We start from the raw sequence: 21,180 nt of genomic DNA, 5'->3' as shown, positions 1-21,180 counted from the left end.
GAAAAGTGCTTAAAAAAATAATGGGCAAAATTTAATGAAAAACATGAATCAACAGATCTAAGATGCTTAATAATTTTCAGGTAAGATAAACACAGAGAAGCACACCTGGACATATTGTTGATAAACTATTGAAAGTAAAAGACAAGGAGAAAATCTTAGAAGCAGTAAGAGAAAAGTAACTCATTGCAGACAGTGGAACAGTAAAATGATTAATGACTGACCAATCACTACAAATTACAGAAGCCAGAAGGTAGGAGAATTACCATTCAATGTTCTGGGGCATAAAAACTGTCAGCCAAGAATTCTATATTCAGCAAAGCTATTCTTGATAAAATAAGGCAAAATAAAGATAATCCTAGATAAACAAAGACTGAGGGAATCTATTGCTAGCCTACTTGCCTAACAAGAGATATTAAAAATTGGCTGAAAGAAAATACTACTGGTGGTAACTTGAATTCACAGGAAGATGTGAAGAGCACTAAAAAACATAAATACATGAGTTGATATAAAAGATTTTATAGTTTTATTTCTTCTCTTAACTCCTTTTTAAAAACATAAGATTATGTTATGTAATAAAAATAAAACTATACTCATAGGCTTACAAAATATAAAGATGTAGTAAATATAACCATAATTACAAAAAGGCATGGAAATGAAAAGGAGATACATTGGGGTAAAGTTTCTCTATTTTTCTATATTTAAGTTAGCATTATTATGAAGAAGATTGTGATAAATTCAGATGCGTATTGTAATTTTTAGATAAATCATTAAGAAAATAACAAAAATATAGTAAAGATACAACAGAATAATTAAGGATTGTACATTAAAAATATTTGTCTAACACAAAATGAGGTAATAAGGGGGACAGAAGAACAAAAAGGACATGAGACAAATATATAACAAATAGCAAATTGGCAGATATAAATCCAACTGTATCAGTAATCACATTAAGTGTGAATGCACTAGACATTGCACTCAAAAGGCAGAGATTGTCAGGCTAGATAGAGAAGAAAGAACAGAGAATCAAGCAAGTCTATAAGTCATCAACAAAAGAGACACTTCTGATTCAAAGACATAAACATTTGAAATTAAAGGGATAGAAGAAGAGATACCATTCAAACAGTATCCAGAAGACAGCTAAAGTGTCTTTGTTAGTATCAGACAAAGCAGACTTTAATCCAAGAAATATTACTATAGACAAAGAAGGATATTTCAAAATGATACAAGGACCAATACATTAAGAGAACATAATAAATATAAATGTATATGCACCTAATCACAAAATGCATTAAAAAATACTTGGAGCAAAACCTGAAAGAATTGAGAGGAGAAATAGAAAATCCACCAATCATGGTTGCATATTACAATACTCCATTCTTAATAACGGATAGAATAACTAGACAGAAAATGAACAAGTGTACAGAAGATTTGAGAAGCACTATTGATCAATCTGACCTAACTGGCTTTTACAGAATCATCAGAGAATGACTGTGCAATACACCTTCCTTTTAAATGCCCACGAAGCATTCACCAGGACAAACATTCACTGAGACCGTATGTCCCAATAATTTTAAAAAGATTTAAGTCATGCATAATCTATTCTCTGACCAAAACAGAATTAAACTAGACATCTACAATGTAAAAAAATCCAGGAAAACTCCAAACATTTAGAAATTAAACAGCACACCTCTGAGTAATCCAATGGTCAAAGGAGAAACCTCAAAGGCAATTTTTTAAATATTTGAACTGTATGAAAACAGAAACAATATATAAAAATCATGGGATGCAGTGAAAAGAATACTGAGAGGGAAATTACGTTTTAAATGTTTCTGTCCAAAAAAGAAGAAAGGTTTTAAATCAATAGCTAAGATTTCACTTCAAGTAACTAGAAATGATCAGGCTGTTTGTAGAAATTAAAAAACTGATCCTAAAATGTATATGGAAAGGAAAAGTCCCTAGAAATACCAAAAACATTTTGAATAAGAAGAATAAAGTTGGAAGATTTATTCTACCCAATTTCAAAAGTTACGCTAAAGCTACTGTAATCAAGACAAATGGTATCAGCATAAGATAGACATTATAAATCAATGAAACAAAATCAAGACTCCAGAAATAAACCCTGATATTTATGTTTAATTTATTTTTCAGAAAAGTGCCAAGATAATTCAAAGGGGGAAGAATAATCAATATAATAAATACTTCTGGGGCAATCAATTACCCACACAAAATAGTGATTTAGACCCTTACCTCACATCATATACAAAATTTAACTCAAAATAGATCATAGACCTAAATTTAAGAGTTAAAACTATGAAACGACTAAAATAAAGTATTTATGATCCCGAGTTAGGCACAGAGTTCTTAGACATAACATCATAGCAAGAGCCATAAAAAACAAATTGATATATTAGACTTCACTAAAATTAAAACTTTTGTGCCTTGAAAGATACTATTTAGACCTGAAAAGACAAGCCACTTGCTGGGAGAAAATATTTGCAGGTCATCTTTCTAGTTAAGGATGTGAGTCCAGATGTATGGGAAATGTGTAGGATATCCTTACAGCTCAATGATGAAAGGGCCAAGAGACCAGTTAGGAAATGGTCGGAAGACTTAAGTACGTATCACCAGAGAAGACATACAAATGACTAGTGGTCATTATCATTAATCATTAGGAAAATGCAAATTGAAGCTGGATGAGTGGCCACTACACACCCACTAAAATGGCTATGATCAAGAAGACAGACAATGCCAAGTGTTGTTGAGACCAAGGGAAAACTGGAATCCTAAAGGGTTGCTATTGGGAATGTGGACTGGAGTAATTTCTTTGGAAAAAAAGCTTGGCAGTTTCTTAAAAAGATAATCCTGAATTTGTCATGCATCTCAAAGTTTCCACTCCTGGGATTTACCCAAAGAAGTGAAAATATTTGTCCACAAAGGCTTGTGTGCAAATATTCCTAGCAGCATTATTCATAATAGCCAAAAACTGGCAACATTCAGGTGTCAGACGACTGGTGAATGGATAAACACAACGTGGTGGGCCAACATTATGGCGTGCTATTCAACAATAAAAAGGAGTGAAATACTGACATGCGTTAACATGGATGAACTGAGAATTATTATGTTAATTAAAGAATAAGGATGCAAAAGAATATATATTGTATGACTCCGTTTGTATCTAATGCCCAGAAAAGACAAACTTAGAGAAACAGAGCAAACTGGTGGCTGCCTAGGGTTTTGGGTAAGAGTGGGAATTGACTGCCATCGGGATCAGGGGAGTTTTTTGGGTGATGGAAATGTGCTGAAATTCAATGTGTTTTTAGAAAACAAACACAAACATTCCTTAACTTGGTGGTTTTCAAAATGGGCTGCTTTGATAGCTCCTAAAAGAGTTTTGCAGCTCTCTACACCCCATCATACATTTTAAGTTAAAATCTAAAATTCCTTATAATTTTAAACCACTTCAAAGGACTTAACTTCAGAGGTAGGATAAATATTAGCATTTTAAAATAAAACTGGTATATCACTCCTTTAAATTTTATCCAATGGACTCTAAATTCATTTTCATTATGCATTTGGCAGAATTAGAACAGCACATCAATAGCTGAAAGAGAAGAATTAATCCCTATTCAACAAAGCCAATTTTTTGACGTTCAGGAGCATTATGCTTAAGATGGCATTGGGGAACAATTTGCCCTATATCTGTTCACAAGTAGCGATTCTGATTTTATGAATTCAGTTTAATCAACCTTGTAGAAATTAACAACAAAACAAGTGAAAACATGAGTAAATGAGATGCTAAATGAGCAGTGTCTTAATCATTGTTGCTAGGTGCATTATTTAAATATTATCTGCAACGTACTCTCTTAAGGTTAATATAAATCTAATAAGTACATGGAAGAGATTCATGGCTACATAGAGAAATTGTTGATGGTTGACAGCAAGCAGAAAACTTGCACCCAAATAAAAATAAATGTTGCTTTAATGTCTGCAGCAATCTCTTAGAAAAGTTGATGAAAACGTATGTCCAGAAACTAAATAAATTTTCAAAAATAAAACTGATTTACTTCTAGTCTATATTCCTTCTATTTGAAGAAATAGCATCTGTCAAGATTAACGTGGAACTTTTCCTCTTCCTATTTCTTGAAACTGTTCAAAGTCTGCATGTGATCCAGACTAAGACTCATCAAGAAGCGCCTCCTTACTATGAAAATGGTAAAAATGCAGAGTGCACTTTATGGCAGATTAGTATTTTGCGTCATACTATTTTTGCAAATCTTGAAGATTCTAGGACAGGTAAATAGATAATTCATGGAGCTTTGTAATAAGTTTGCTTCCTGGAGGAAATAAAGAACTTCTGCTGTCTTACTGTTTCTTGGGGACATTCTCTTTGCTTTGTTCTCATGAGCCTTTCCCTCACAAAGCTTGCATTCATTGACAGTAGTTGGGAGAGTAGAAGGGAAAGGCTCATTAAAGAAATATTATTATCACAACTTCCACTCCACTCTATAATATATCCCAATATGGGTCAAAATATTTCATTTCATGAAAATACATATATGTTTTGCAGAAAGGAAGCCAGACTTGGCAAAGGGAGACACCGAGCTGCAATTCAGGTCCAGCAATAGCCTCAGCCAACCACATGGGGGACCTGAAGCTAAAATTCTTGTCAGTCCCAGGGAGGGCATGACCATGACTAAGGAAGTTGACAGCCAAAGACACTCCATTGAGGGGCCGGCCCCATCTTCAAGTGGTTAAGTTTGCGCACTCTGCTTCGGCGGCCCAAGGTTTCACTGGTTTGGATCCTGGGCATGGACTTAGCACCACTCATCAGGCCATGCTGAGGTGGTGTCCCACATGCCACAACCAGAAGGATCTACAACTAGAATATACAACTATGTAAAGGGGGGCTCTGGGGAGAAGAAGATAAAAAAAAGATTGGCAACAGATGTTAGCTCAGATGCCAAACTTTAAGGAAAAAAGAGAAAAGACACTCTATTGAAAGCTCTCTCAGAAGACAGGGCAACAAATCTTTCCTTGATTAGAGATCTGGGTAGCTCATCTCGACATCCATCACTCTGTATCAGGAATCCCTTAGAAAGTGCTTGTTTACCCTAAGAACACAGGTACTCCATTTGTGAATGCTACTAATACTTCACTGTTTTCCAGAAAGGGAGTCATTTTATCTGAGTATGCACATAGGTTTCCTGGATTTGGAGAGTAACAAGATTAAATGTGGCACAAAAAGGAGAGGCAATGTGGTGAAGAAGATGGATGTTGACGCTGCAATTCCCTTTCCATGTTTCTCTTTCTCTCTCTCTTCTCTTCCTCTCTCCCTCTCTTTCCCTTTCTCTCTCTCTTTTCCCTCATCATCTCCAGTTTTGCCAGCAGAAATCCACTTTTAGAGCAAGATTAAGACTGGAATTGAATAGCACAGTATGGGGCCTTGAAAGTAAGATAAAGGATTGATTTGAGAACATGGTGCAAACGTAGAAACAAATGTCAAGGATTGCTGAGAAAAAAATAATGCGCTGATGGGATTTTATATGTGGGAGTAGAGGTAAATTTAGAAAACTCCAAGATTCCTGTTCAGAATCTAGTTTCTTAAAGATTTGATTCTGAGCAAGGCCTTATTCAAGTGACATATTTTTAAAAATAAATTTCCCAACGTTCTAAAAGATGAACTGAAAAAGACAAGGTAAGGGCAGAGAAACTATTAGGATACCAATATCAGGATTCAGGTGAGCTGACGAGGACAATGGAGACAGCCAAGAAGATATATTAAGATCAATGAGAAGGCGACCTTTTGGAAATAAGTGGCTGAAAGGGATGAGAAGTCAGAGGATATCTAAGATTCCAAACCAAACAGAGATAGGAATGGGAAGAACACCCATTTGGAGAGAAATGTTATGCCTATTTTTAGACATGTTGAAATTTGCATGGAACAATCAAGTCAAATGTTAACTAGGCACAGATCAGGGCTTAGGAGAGGACAGGGCGGGGAAAAGAGATTTTAATAGATTCATACTGAATAAAAGAAATACAATGTTTTAAATATACATTTCAAATTATTTGATTTTTCCAGTTTCTACTAAAAAGAAGATAATGGACCCATAAAGATGTCATTAATAACGCTTTTTTTAAAGGGCTCTATCCAGGGACCAGCCTGATGGTATAGTGGTTAAGTTTGCAGGTTCCCTTTCAATGGCCTGGGGTTTGCAGATTCGGATCCCGGGCATGGACCTAGCACTGCTCATCAAGTCATGCTGCGACAGCATCTCAAATAAAATAGCAGAAGATTAGCCCAGGTGTTAGCGCAGGGCCAATCTTCCTCACAAAAAATAAATAAATAAATAAATAGGTTCTATCCAAAGTAATTTCACTTTTAGTCTTTCGGCCCTTAAATTTCAAGTATCCTTATTTTAATTAACTATGATTTAATCATTATTTCACATTAAGATTGACTATATTTTTAACTATACTTTCACATGTAATAAATCAAAATACACATAAAATACAATTATTAACTTATAATTTTGGTTGCATTACAAGGTGGGAATATAAGATTTGGAGATTTGGCAAGTGATTAAAAATTTTAATATTAATTCAACTGAATGTATTTCTCTTTATCTATAGTACTGCAAATTTGCTCTCACCATGACATTTATCAAATTAATTACCGATGACGGCAATGAGTTTAACTGCTGCAATTGGAAGTTTTTTGGACATTGTATTTGTACCAAATACTGGCTGGAGTCACTAATTGAAATTAGTATTCTATCCATGTAAAACAAATACTTTTGATTTTCTTTTTAAAAAAAGATAGAGATAATTCCATAGGCATCCAAAACTCTTGATTAAAGCAAAGCTCTTGACAAGAGGCTTTTATCATTCTCAAAGATAAAAACGATTATAATTATAAAAAGGTAATTTTAGTAATTCATTTTTATCGTAAGCCAGGATTACTCTTGATTGAAGTAACGCGTAATTCAGTAATGTAAAATGCTACTTCTGGAGATGTAGAAAAATGTTTTTTGAAAAAGAATGTAAACACCCATCAAAGTTGAATCATGGATTTACTAAGTCCAACATAACTCTGATAGTGCAGAACAGGTGTTGATTTCCTAATTTGGACAGACACATGTGATCTTCTCTGAAAAAACTCTGGTTAAGTAGAGAGAATTTCAGCTATTCCTCAGTACTCTTTTCATCTCCATCTTCTCTGTAAAGCAAAAGTTTTGCCAAAGTCTGACCAGGTAAATAATAAATGGGTACTAAGTGCTACCTTGTAAAACATGAGTGCTGCATTTTAATGCAGGGGGAATAAGATAAAGATGAATGTGTAGCATCAATGTCTGAGAAGCTTAAGAGGAAACCTGGGGACTTCTGGAATCTGTAGATCCATATGGACAAACATAAAACTTGCACATCAAATCACACAACAGATAATTCCAGGTAAACTGTGGCTTTCAGTAAGAAAAGCAAAATAAAACTTCCAGAAGATAATGTAGGAAAATATCTTCGTAGCCTTGGTATAGGGAGAGATTTTTTTAATAATATCCAAAAAGCATTACCCTTAAAGGAAGAGATCAATAAATTAAGAATATTAAATTAAAATTAAGAATATCTGTTCATCAAAATAGATCATACAAAACACCCCATGCAACACATATAACCAACAAAAACCTGAATATGAGTATCCAGAATGTTTTAAAAGCTTGTATGGGGGCCAGCCCCATGGTCTAGTGGTCAAGTTTGGCTCACTATGCTTCTGCAGGCCGGGTTCGTGGGTTTGGATCCTGAGCATGGACCTACACTCATCAAGCCGTGCAGTGGCAATGACCCACATACAAAAATAGAGGACGACTGGCACAGATGTTAGCTCAGGGCTGATCTTCCTCCACCAAAAAAAGAGGAAAATTGGCAATGGATGTTATCTCAGGGCAAATCTTCTCCAAAAAAGAAAAGAAAAAAAAGGCTTGCGTAAGTCAATAAGAAAATGTATAGCAAACACAATAGAAAACGGGCAAGAGTTACAAAGAAGAAACTAACAATTGAAAGTATCCTCAAACTTCGTTAGTCATCAGGAAAATTCTAGTTGAAACTTCCATGAGATATTACTACGTATGAACCAACATGACTAAAACTGGAAGGAATGGCACCATCAATCACTATCAATGACATGGAGCAACAGGGACTCAACATTCCTTGTAGGAGAGTAAATGGGTGCAACTATTTAGAAAGAGCATTTTATTCACTGCTAATTTGTCTGTTTTTGTTTGGTTGGGTTTTGTGAGGAAGATTGGCCCTGAGCTAATGTCTGTTGCCAATCTTCCTCTTTTTGCGTGAGGAAGATTGCTGCTGAGCTAACATCTGTGCCGATCTTCCTCTATTTTCTGTGTGATGCCCCCACAGTATGGCTTGATGAGGGTGCTTTGTCTACACCTGGGATCCGAACCTGTGAACCCCAACTCGCTGAAGCAGAGCGTGCACAAACTTAACTGCCACCCAGGGGGCCGGGCCCAATTCACTGCTAATTTGAACAGACATGTAACACAAAGATCCCACCAACTACTCCTAGGTATATTACCAACAGAAATATACATACCTATGTTTATATCTGCATATGTATGTATACATAATAATTCCAATTAAATATATTTCCAAGGCAGAGAAAACTAAACTATTGTATTAGAAACCATGATAATGGCTACATTTGGGAAGAAAGGGGCTTTAATACTTTGAAGGAGCTACAGGACGTGCTTCTGGACTGCTGTCAGTTTTCTACTTTGACTTGGACAGCGTTTACTTTATGACTTGGGTGTTTACTTTATGAGAATTTATCAAGTTGCACGTTTATATTTTTTGAATACATTGATATCCTTCACAATGAATGTAAAATAAAGTCGTGAGGAAAAGTATTTCCAAACTAGGAAATCCGTTTAAAATTTAACAACTTTTTTTAAAATTATTTTCTTGAGGTCATATTGGTTCATAACATTGCATAATTTCAGATGTACATTGTTATATTATCAGTTTCTGTATAAATTGCATTGTGTTCACCGCCAATAGTCTAGTTTTTAATCCATCACCAAACATTTGTGTCCCTTTACCCCTCTGCCCTCTCCCATCCCCTTCCCCTCTGGTCTATGGTCATACCACCCTGAATGTGCCAGATTTCATCTGATCTTGGAAGCTAAGAGGGTCGGGCCTGGTTAGCACTCAGATGGAAGAAAATTTTGTTTTTTAATAACTATGGATCTTCCTATTTCTAAATGAAGAGGAACTTTGTTACCTAAACAGGCAGATATTTCAGACTGACAAAATACAGAATTCCTTCAGTGCCTTATGTAGAAAACAGAAACTCTTGCCACCTCACAAAGCAGAGTTCTATTCACCGAATTTCATTGAGTAAAAACTAAGGAAAAGTTATCAACAAAGCAGAGAAAGAGAGTCCCATGCTAATGGGAGATTGTCTACGCCCTTTTCCATGTCATTTCATCGTAGAAATTTGTTTGATTCTGTGAAGCCTGTTAATTTCAAAAAAAAAAAGAAGGATCATAAGAGAGTTCAACCTCCATGCTACATTGTTTTTAAAATTTTTTTATTTGGAAAATTATTTTTCCCTCGTATTGTGTGATGAGAATCCTGCTCTGCAAAATATTCAGGTCTTAGACAGAGTCAAGTTCCCTCGAGAAACACAAATTAATATTTTTAGAGGCCAGATTCTTTTCATGTCAGAGCTTAATGCTGATAAGCAGCATATAGGCAGCCTGAAAGATTGTATTTGTCAGATTAATCTGAGTCCCCCAAAATGCGACACACCTCTGAAGTTGCTTGTTAGGTGAACTGAGAGCTGTAAGGCTTCCAGAAAAACAACTGGATGCATTGGGACCTATACTTGTCTCTGAAGTAAGACCAAAGACTGAATTCTGCTCTGAGCGAAGAAAATCAATGTGAAAAGCAGTCTCTTTATATTTTTATATCCCATGAGTAATGGTAAAATGTTGAGTGAAAGAAATGATGAAAACCTTTCTAGGTTATTAAACTGCTTATATTGCCCTTGAAACATGGAGCCCAAAGTCAATTCTTTCTGTTGGACAGAAAGTAAAAGCCTGGATTTTGAATTTGGGGCTTAATAGAGTATTAAGAAATAACAAGGTAAGTGACAAGCCAGCTAGTCCTTGAGCATGCGCCAAGACTGTTATTAGCAGAAATCAGACCCTGTCCGTAGGAAGTATTCAGACTGAAATGAAACCAAATTGACTACCTGGACCGGTCCAGCATTACAAAGCAGCAGAAAGCATTGTACTTTCCAGCGCAGGTCACAACTAAAGCAGTAAATCAGAGAATAGGTTCCATGACCTTTCTTTTTTGCCCATAAAATGTAGTCTGCTCAGGTACAGAACTGCATAAAACATAAAGAGAAATCTATTTCAATTAAAGAAAACCCTGAAGCGGAATAAGGGAGGACCCCTTGTTCTGGCTGATAATTTCATTCTTAGTTATTATCATGCTGGCCATTCAGCCCGCCAACCCCTTCTCCAATTTAGAAGTTGTCTCACATACCAGCTGCCTCACTGGAAAAAAAAAAGAATGTATAATCAGAAAAAGAAGCCCCACCTGAGACTTGTCCCAAATAATCAGGAAAAGGTACTTCCTCAGCATCTCAGCCCATCTGGCACCCTCTGTCTGAAGGCAAGATACGGTTTCACTTTGCTTTAGGGAGGCTAGGAAGAGAAATCCCTGCACAATTTTATATTTCTCTGGATGCAGCAAATTATGTAGATTTTTTTCTCCTGAATTACTCCCAGATAATTGCCTTAAATCTCTGCTATGGAAATACCAGTCTAGCCTATGTGTACAAACTCATAAACATCAACCATAGTTCTTACAATAAGTGGAGCTTTATTTAATACACAGTAATATATACCTTCCAAATTATATGTCAGTGCTGTTGAAGACTTTGAATCTATCTCTTTTAACTCCACAAATGAGATATATCATTATCAATTTACATAGTTACTTGTTTAGGCTTACCCACAGGTCTACCATTTTCAGAGCTGGCTAGTCTTGCTTCTCAGATCTTCTTTCATGGATCAGGTTTCTTCTTCCTGAACCACATTCATTAAAAGTTCCTTAATATACTCTGTTGGTAATAAACTTTCTCAGTTTTTATTTGTCTGAAACTGTCTTCATTTCAGTCTCATCCTTGAGACGTTTTTCCCGCGTCTATAATCCTTGAGTGATTATTTTCTTTCACTCTTTTAAATCTGTTGGTGGCTTCCATTGTTACTCTTGAGAAGAAAGGCATCAGTTTAACTACTATTCATTTATGTGTAACCCACTTTTCATTCTGATAGCTTTTAAGATCCTTTATTTTTCTCTGATTCTTTTTCTGTAGTATCTATGATACATAGATTGAATTTATCTTTATTTTATTTGGTATACATTTTACTTTCCATATTTGAGGCTTATTCTCTTTAATCAGTTCTTGGTATTTATCAGTTTTCATATGTTTGTATTTTTATATATAATATATTTCTCATTGTGTTTCTTCTCTCATTTACTCATAGACTTCAGAGCACATCCATATTAGACTACTTCACTCTATTTTCCAGTTCTGTTTATACCAAGAGGGAACAAGAAGTAAACGACATACTCAAATTAGAAAAAATTCAAAGAAAAATTGTACATGAAATGTCTTTGTAAAAGGAAGATTAGCAACACATGTTCACTCAGGGCCAGTGGTCCTCACACACAAAAAAATTATGAAATTGTGCATCTTAAAAGTGTGCAACATATTATATGCCAACTACCTCAAAAATACTATTTAAAAGGTTTCTTATTTTATAATAGCACTCTTAACATTACTTCACAAGGCCACTGGTTGTACCACAATAATTCCTAAATGTATTTCAGTAACAGTCAACATGCATATTGTTAACGTGTTCAATATGAAGATTTTCTCTTTTCCTTTTAGAATTTTCTTCCCTGATTCATAGACTAGAATTAAGCCAGTTCCTGCTTTATTTTCTCATGACCTCTCTTATGCCCCTTCATTCCAAACTAATTCAATTTCTCAATGTATCTGTAAAAAGGAAAAAGAGAGTTTGATAAAATTTTCTGAAAAAATAAGTCATTGTGCTTAATAATCATCATGGATGAACAGAGTGCTTCAATTCTGATCACTACGCTACATGCTGGAGATGGTAAACCAGCCCCTGCCCTGGGAGATAATACCTCGTTACACTGAAACATCTAAGACTGGCGCAAACTTTTGCATTCAGATACAAAGTTAATACATGCACCGCCCTGCTCTGTTTATAGGTTGCGAATACACACACAAATAAGTCCTTTCAATAAACCCTATTGGAAGGATTGTAACCATTATTTAGCAAAACAACACATAAATAAATAAAAACTTTAAGTGAAAAGATGACTTAGGTAGAAAAATGTCTAGGGTTGAAAATTCAGATTTTGCAAAAGGTCACCTGTACATTCTAGCGTCTCTTGATACTTAGATCTTATTTTTCTTGTAATTCTCTCCTAAACTCCTAGGAAACGAATTTTAAAAGTTACTATTACCAATGTGTATAAGGCACTCTGCTAGCTTCTGAGGATATGAGGCTGAAGACATTACTGAGCCTTCAAAGAGTTCTCAAACTAGTGAGGGAGACAGATACACACAATATACACACACACACCACACACACACTCACACATGCACGCTAACATACGCAATCCTAATAACTATGAATATTGGGCACCTCCTAGGGCTTCATGCTCTCTAAGCTTCATAAACACCCTTTAAGATAGATAACATTATCTTCATTATACAGGTAAGAAACAGGCAGCTAGATGTTAAATAATTTTTCCAAAGGTCACACGGCTAGTAGCAAAGCCTATTACGATAAGCTACTTATTACAATTATAAGAGACCTCATAGTCTAAAAATTACGCAAGTCTTTACTGAGGACAAAGGTCAAAATATTTAAAATCATGTTTGTTCCGGAAATTTTCAGATGTATTGCTATAGTAACTATGCTGGAACCAAATTAACATAATTGCTAAAAAACAAATATAGACAAGATGTTATAAGGGCATAAAGAAACAAGTTAATAATACTTTAAAAACACACTTATTAACAAAATTTTTAAACATAGTCAAATATAAAAGTGCAACAAATGGCTTCAAACTCTCACCATACAGATAACCCCAATTATTTTATTAAAACTAAAATAAAACAAAGTAAAAGTAATACATGTACAAGATAGAAATTCAAACAATATAGTTAGGGATTATTTTTAAAATAATGTACCTTCACCTCCACCAAGCCTTTTGCTCCAAAGTAAACACTGTCAAGTTAAAATGTCAACGTGTATAATACATTCTATTCAAATCATGCACATAGATACATTTACAGATGTATTCCATATTTTAATTAGAACAATAACACAGGGGCCAGCCGATGGCATAGGGGTTAAGTTCGTGTGCTCTCCTTCGGCGGCCAGGGACTCACGGCTTCAGAACCCAGGTGCAGACCCACAAACCACTCATCAAGCCCTGCTGTGGAGGCGTCCCACATACAAAAGGGAGGAAGATTGGCACAGGTGTTAGCTCAGTGACAATCTTCCTCAAGCAAAAAGAAGAAGGTGGGCGACAGATGTTAGTTCAGGGCCAATCTTCCTCACCAAAAAATAATAATAATAAAAATGAAACAATAATACACCCTATTCTGCACCTTTTTCTTAGATTTTTCTAATAAATCTTGGAACTACTTTCAGTTATTTCATTGTTTTAAATGCTACATATCATTTTGTTACATGAACATATATTAGCTGAAAGGAATGAATCATTATTTCAAACAAAGTTTATGATTGCTTGTAGCTCACAAGACAAAATCACGTTTGTCTTTATACATCTCTGATATGCTCCTTTAAGTCTTTAGTATCAACCTGCCAAGTTCCAGCAGATGGCGCTATGATAACATGCCAGGAAATGGGAATTAGCTACTAGGACGCCAAGCTGTTTAGTCAGCAAAAGGACTGTCTCTTTTCAATGAAAAAGCAATGTCACAAATGCCATTCTTTCACAATAAAAGGACGATTTAGGACAAAATAGCATCAAGTAATATGTGCTTCAGTATTTCAAGTGTTAGTTTAAAAGCCTTACAAAAGTATAGTAACAATAGGAAATAGGTCAGATGAAGATCTGAGCGCGTATAATAAAAGTACTAGGATTTTTTAATAGCTTGTCATTTCTACATACAATATCCGAATGATCTTCACAGAGTCAAAAGTTAAAAGTTATCTTCATGATACAGGTTAGAAAGCTGAAATTCTCATGCTTTGTAAAATCTTAGTCCAGAAACAGGTCTCAAATGTGGGTCTTCTAACTCCAAAATATTGAGCTGTTCCTAATCCACCAATTCATTTGCTGCATCTACTTTTGGGTTTTTTGTTGGTTTTGCTTACTTGTTTGTGCATGAGAACTATACATAATAAGATTTTTAAGATGAGATAGTACATTCATATTCAATTAGTACAACCAATTTTAAATCACCCAATTGAGAGAAGAGGAAAAAAAGGATAAAGGAAAGATAAAGAAATCTGAAAGAGGTACAGGGAAAGGGTAATGAATACAGAGGAGGTAAGAAAAACTGAAGGACTGAAAGAATGAGAAAGGAAGATGCAAATACAATTGGACAGACTTTGAGCTGGTGTTAGAGTCTATCCTCAGCGCTGATTACACACTCTGCTACTTCTAGCTAGAACCACTTATCCACAGTAGACAGAAATAGTTTGACGGCTCTAATTCTTGAATGTCTTTGTGTAGACAACATGTGATATGTGCATGTGGAAAATGACAGATAAACATTTCGGTACTTTAAGTTAACATCACCTAAAAATGGGCACTGGATTCTTTACCAGGTTTTTCTTGCCACACGTTTTCCAGGGAAGTTGAGCAATTTCATACTCTTAAATCCTACTTCTCATCTACAAAAGGGAGAATTTGAAAATATAGAGTTATTGTGAGCCTTAAATGAATTGGTCACAGAGCGGGTACGTAAACGTTAATTTCATTTTAGCTGCTACACAATGCCTGTGTATTTTGGCATTAAACCACTAAGCCTGCATGATCTGACCCATGTTTACTTCTCCAGCCTTATCGTGTCCCAGGTTTCTCTTCAATCACAGCAAGCACCAGGTTCTTCCAGATTTTTGTTTGCTTTGTTTTGTGTGTGTTTTTACTTCACTGTGCTCTTTTCCTCTTTAAACCCCTTTTTATCTTTTCTTTCTTTTTTTTTTTAGTGTCATATGTTCACAAAACTGTAAACAGCAAGGTAGGGACTTTGCTTGATCACGCCTATCGTGAAGCATCCAGGTCACAGCATAGAGCTTAATATATTACAGTTATTCGATTAAACCCTGTGAAGTTCATGACTTCAGACAAATTAGTATGGTAATATCTCTAATTGCTAATGAAGAAATCAATTTTTCTTCCAGCATAGAACCAGCAAAAACTAGATACCACGTCTGTCTGGTAGACCAGGTCTTATTTAGCTTGTTTTCATCACAATGTGTTGGAAATTTCTGGACACCAATTGATCAGTCAATCTCTGTCAGTGTAATGTCAGAAGGTGAGCTTCTATTGCCTACGCAGCCTCCAGTGCTCTGCCTAGAACTGGATTCTTCACTATCCAGGACTCCAAGTTTCCAAGGCTCACTCAGTCCTGGGAGCTGGTAGGCATAGACAACAGCTAGGTTTTGCATGGGAAACAAGGTAACTGCTTCAAAGTGAAATGTTTTCTGATTCTTTTCATTACCTCCCTTAGAGCAGAATTATTAAGTACAAGGTGTCATCCATCCACTTTACTCTCACCTTAAGGCAGGTTAAATGGTGACAGCCAATCACACACTAACTTGAGACACTAAATAGGCAGCATAAAACAAGTCACAATAATTTGCAGACAAAGAAGCCCAGAACAAGAGATTCTTTAGGTATACCCATTTCCCCCTTCTCAATGTTATCTACATTCCTAGAAATGATCCTCACAGACGTATTTTACTTAAGAATAATAGACAACAGTCATTATCAGATAATTCCAACTTTCCCACCAGAAAAGAAAAAATGTCACTGGATAAATGCCAGAATGATCATTTCTATAAGAGGAGATTAGACTGAGGATCTTACAACTAATTCCAAACTTGAATATTAACTCTTGGTTGGATTTTAGAAAAATCCCAAAGCATACTAATAAATTAGAAAGCCACTTTGTAACCAGATTCTTATTTCTATTCAATATGGGGCTCATGCCATGTTCCTTGATTTGGTAAAGAAAAAGAATGAGCAATGGGGAGGAAGCCTCAATCTTGATTCTCTTTTTCATCCCAACTCTCTCCCTAGAATTTCCACTTGGATCCAAGCATTTTCAAACAGTAGATAAGGCTCAGAGCTAAAAGTTATCTGCCTTCCTTCCCATTAGTTAAACCAGAAAAATATGGAACACATACTGAGGCACAAGATAGATTTTTCTTTCCCTGAAATACAAGGGAATTCTAATTATAACTGGCATTTCAAGACTGTAGTTGTTTTCGCTATCTTCAATAGAATGTTATTTTATTTTGTATGTCTACAAATTTCAAAGATATGCAAAGGATAAAATGCAAATGAAATGTACACTTTCACTAAACCTTTATGAGAAGGCAGGACTGCCCTAGTATAAAAATTACCACAAGGTGGCAGTCTTTCTTAATTTAACCTCTAAAAATCTGGATCATTCTGAAATGTGTTAGACTTCCAAATTGGGCCTGGAGAATTCACTATATTTCATATCTCCAATAATTAGATTAGTTTGGTGTTTTGAGTAGTTTAGCTGATTCATTTTTAAGTGACAAACGCTATTTATTTTACCGCAAGTTTTAATAAACGCTTTCCATGGAAATGATGCTATTGTGAAGAGATATTTCTGAATATGCAGGATGTCGATTAAGGAAACGCCTCAGAAGGAGCAGCAGCCTTGAAGCCAGAAGATTTGTGTTTGGATTCCAGTTCAATTGATATATTAGCTGAAAAAATTGAAAACTTGCTAAATTTAATGAGTCAGAATTTCCTCATCTAGAAAATAATCATCATTATACATTCATCATGAAGTTGCTTTCGTTGTTAAATTAGATAATTTACATAAACACTGAACATAATAGGCTTTTAAAAAGGTGCACCCTCACGCACACACCCCCTTAAATGCTGTGTGCCTAACTTGTCTATATTTCATAATGATTTTCGTTTATTCTATGGAAAAAAAATGCATAATAATTTGTTTAAGCCTTTTTAACCCTTTGCTTTAAATCATTAAACCAAAGAAAACTCTATATCATACTTAGGATATTAGGAAAACATGTCATATTTAATATTATTTATCGATTGCTTACTATATGCCAGATACCTATATTTGAGATGCTTAAGAAATAGCTGCAAACAGAGAAGGATGTCTGTCCTAATCAGAATCAGACAGTGAATATGTAAGTAGAGAAGATAAGATAATAGTGTGGAAATCAATGAGGTTGCATACAGTGGCCAAGAAGGCCTCTTGAATAGGCGATATTTGCATTAAACCGAACTGTTGAGAAAAAGACCACCTTGTTGAGATCTGGGGGAAGGAAAGCACAGCAGCAAGGGGCGACAAAGGTCCTGACAGTGTAATTCTCTTGAGTTGACTGAAGGCAGAAAAGAAAGCTAGTGTGACGACAGTGCGGTGAATCAATGAGACAGCGAAGGGAGGCAAACGAAAAGGGAGGGCACAAAGATCATGCAGGGCATTGAACTCCCTGAAAGTGGCTTAGATTTTATGCTGAGAGATGTCTCTGGGGTTGTAAGCTCAAAGAATGACTCAATCTTATTATTTCATGTGTATTTCAGATTCATAAACATGATGTGGATGATAAATGATGGACGTATTGCTTAGTTATAGTGCTTAATTATTCCCAAACTAGTTCTTGTTTATAACCAAAAGCATTATACTTTCTGAACACTTAAGAAGAATAAACATTTGATCCTGGGGTTTCAACGTAACTTAGGAGTTGCTTACAAAGGAACAATTTTCAGACTGCACTGAAAACACTGAAATTATTTCTCAATGGCCATAATATACATGTAGTAATACATATTTTCTCCTGCCTCAAAGATATAACTAGCTGTCCTCTAACAATGTGCGCTTTCCCTTCAAGAAGGTGGAGTTGTTGCTTAGAGGCCTTGGCTCAGTCCACCTTGAATCCAGGTTCAGCCAAGTGACAAGTACTCACCGAGAGAACGTGAGTAGAAGTGCTGTTTGTCTCTTCCGGGCTGAGGCCTTTAGGAAGCTGGTGAGTTTTCTCCCATTCTGTTTCTCCCTTTCTTCCACTGGAAAATAAAGGCCAACTAGATCTGAGGGGCTGGGAGACCCATTAGGTGGAATGACTCCTAAGATAGAGTCAGCCATAAGATGGAATAATTCAGTCCCCTGAATTCCTGGGTGGAAGAAAGCAGTGCATCAAACTGAAACACCCTCATTAAACTGTTTCTTTACTCCACCCTTCCTTTCTTCCCCTCTCCACTATATAAATATTTTCCTTCCATGAAGTTCTGTTCACTCCCTGCAAGATACCTAGCACCTTCAATGAGCCCCTGCTCAAGCCCATTCTACTCCATCAAATCTCAGCTTTCTTGTGTGTTCTGCATTTCACCCCACAGAACCCCTTGCCTCTCTTTCCTGCGCTGGAGAGTTGGAGGTGGTGGGGACCTAAGAGTTTAGTGATCATTTTCCTTGGGGGACTTTTTTCCCCCACTGAGTTCTTATATTCATTAAATGGTATTTCTGTAACTTAGGGACAAAAAGTGATTCCTTGCCTGTGTCTTCTTCTTGCTAGCAATCGAGACACGCCTACTCTTGTCATGGAACGAGTAATTAAATCTGACTGACAAGTTGCAGAGGATTCTGGGGCTAGTAGAAATCCCATCAATTTTTCTGGAATATATCACTGAAAACTGCTAAGGCAGGAGATCAGGTAGTGAGAATCAAAACTGAGGTAGACATTCTCTTCCTTGTGGAAAGAGCTATTCATATCAGGAAAATCAGTGTTGACTCAGATATTTAATAAGGACATGGAACAAGTGGCTGAGAATTTAAAAATACCATGAAGTCATTTCCTGAAGAATCCAAGCATTTCACCACAAAATGAGGCGATTAAGAGAAATCGTCAAGATCTCCGTAAGATGCTGGCAGCATAGAGTAGGATAGTGCTGCCACTGTAAAAAGATGCTTCATGTTTCCCATCCATCCCCACTAAAAGATGTCTCTCCCAATCTCAAAGAGCCTAGACTGAATCTTCTGAATAGACTAGAGCCCTCCACTAATGGTCTACGTTGTTCAAAGAAAAAGAGATTAATTGGAATAAAGAACAGGGAAGACATTAGAAGAATATTGGGAGAGGAAGATATTTCACTAGAGATTTGGAACACTAGATGGTTATATTTATGAGGGTAAGAATCCATGCTGTCAAATTTAGTACTCAACTTAGCATGATGTCTGGCACGTAACAGATGCTGAATGCATGAGTGTTGTATGAGTAAATGGATAAATGGATAAATGAATTAATGATGGTTGAATGAATTAATAAATTAAAACTTTCATCTTGTGGAGGCAGATGGGCATGGATGTTAGCTCAGGGCGTCTTCCTCAGCAAAAAGAGGAGGATTGGTAGTAGTTAGCTCAGGGCTAATCCTCCTCAAAAAAAAAAAAAAAAAAAAACTTTCATCTTTAGCTGCCTGGTTATCAACTTGGCAGGTGCAGATGGAACTATTCAGATTCGACTGATGATCCTCACTCAAAAATTCAGGTATGTGTCTGTCCTCCTGCACCATCCTACTCCTTTTAAGAATCATTCTTCAAGAATCACCTTGAGATTTTGGGGAATGAGAGTGGACAAGCTGGAGATTACTAAGGTAGAAGAAGAGGGAAGTGTGGAGTAAGATGTCAAATCACCTGAAGCTGAGGTTCTAGATAAGCAATGAGGACTAAGATACAAAGCAAGAAAAGAAAATCTAATTTTAGACTCAAAGAGATGAGGGAAAGAAGAAGAAAGTTTTGGAAAAAACACCATCGAATGCTAGAGTCAATATTAGATAAAAACCTATTTCTAATTCAGTGCCTACCACACATCCAACTCTACCTTTTGCACACCATGTATGCATCGAGATTGTATTCTTTTTTCCTTACTAGAAATATCCAGCATTTCCACACAATTGTATGGTAAATAAATTAGCCTGTGACTTCCTGTTAAGAACAGCTGTCTTTCAAAAGAAAAGTATGCTCTCACAACCACTTAAATAATTTTTGGAACACAGCCAGCAACTTGGTAATTGAAAAATGGTCTGTAAATTCTTGCCTTTGCTAAGAAATGCAAAATTGGTTAGCCTAAATATGTGGAGTATTAATCTTAGGGAAAAACACCACAAGTCCCAGAATGAATATTTTTAAAAAGAAAAAGAAGTTAATAAATGTTAAGATGTATATGTGACCAGCATATTTTAAAAAATATTTTTAACCCTTTTGCTAAGAGTGAATTTAAAGAGTCAGTAGCCTTACCCACAGGCAATTTATCTGGTGTATGTTAAGTACATTAATGTCAAAGTATATATTTTTAATTTAGTTTAATCTAATGTATGACTTCAAAATGCCTACCCTGAGTCTGGATCTTGCTATGGCAATGTCTTAGGTTTTCTGATAGTCTAACAACTTCATAGCTCGACTGAATGACCTCACTGATCACAGAACACCAGACAAATGTGCATTTCAATCATTTTGACCTTAAGCTAGTTACTTAGCCTCTCTGATTTTGGGTTTTTTACTACTAAAACAGGGATAATAATACCTAGCTTGAAATAGTTGTGGTGAAAATCAATGAGATAATGCATGGAGAGCGGTAAGCACAGTGCCTGATACATTAGAGGCTAAACGGTGTCTATTATTATGTCTTTTTCTGATTTTCAGTGTGAGCCCTGCTAAGGTGCCACCTGGAAACGAATCTACCTGAATAACTTGGAATGCTCCTCCTTTCCTCCATTTTACCTGTCACTTTGCAATCTTCATTCATTCCCTTTTGCTGAGGTCACATTGGTTTATAACATTGTGTAAAATTTCAG

Source organism: Equus quagga, chromosome 22 (assembly GCF_021613505.1).
Source record: "Equus quagga isolate Etosha38 chromosome 22, UCLA_HA_Equagga_1.0, whole genome shotgun sequence".
Classification (NCBI taxonomy): domain Eukaryota; kingdom Metazoa; phylum Chordata; class Mammalia; order Perissodactyla; family Equidae; genus Equus; species Equus quagga.
Note: the sequence above shows the minus strand (reverse complement) of the source record.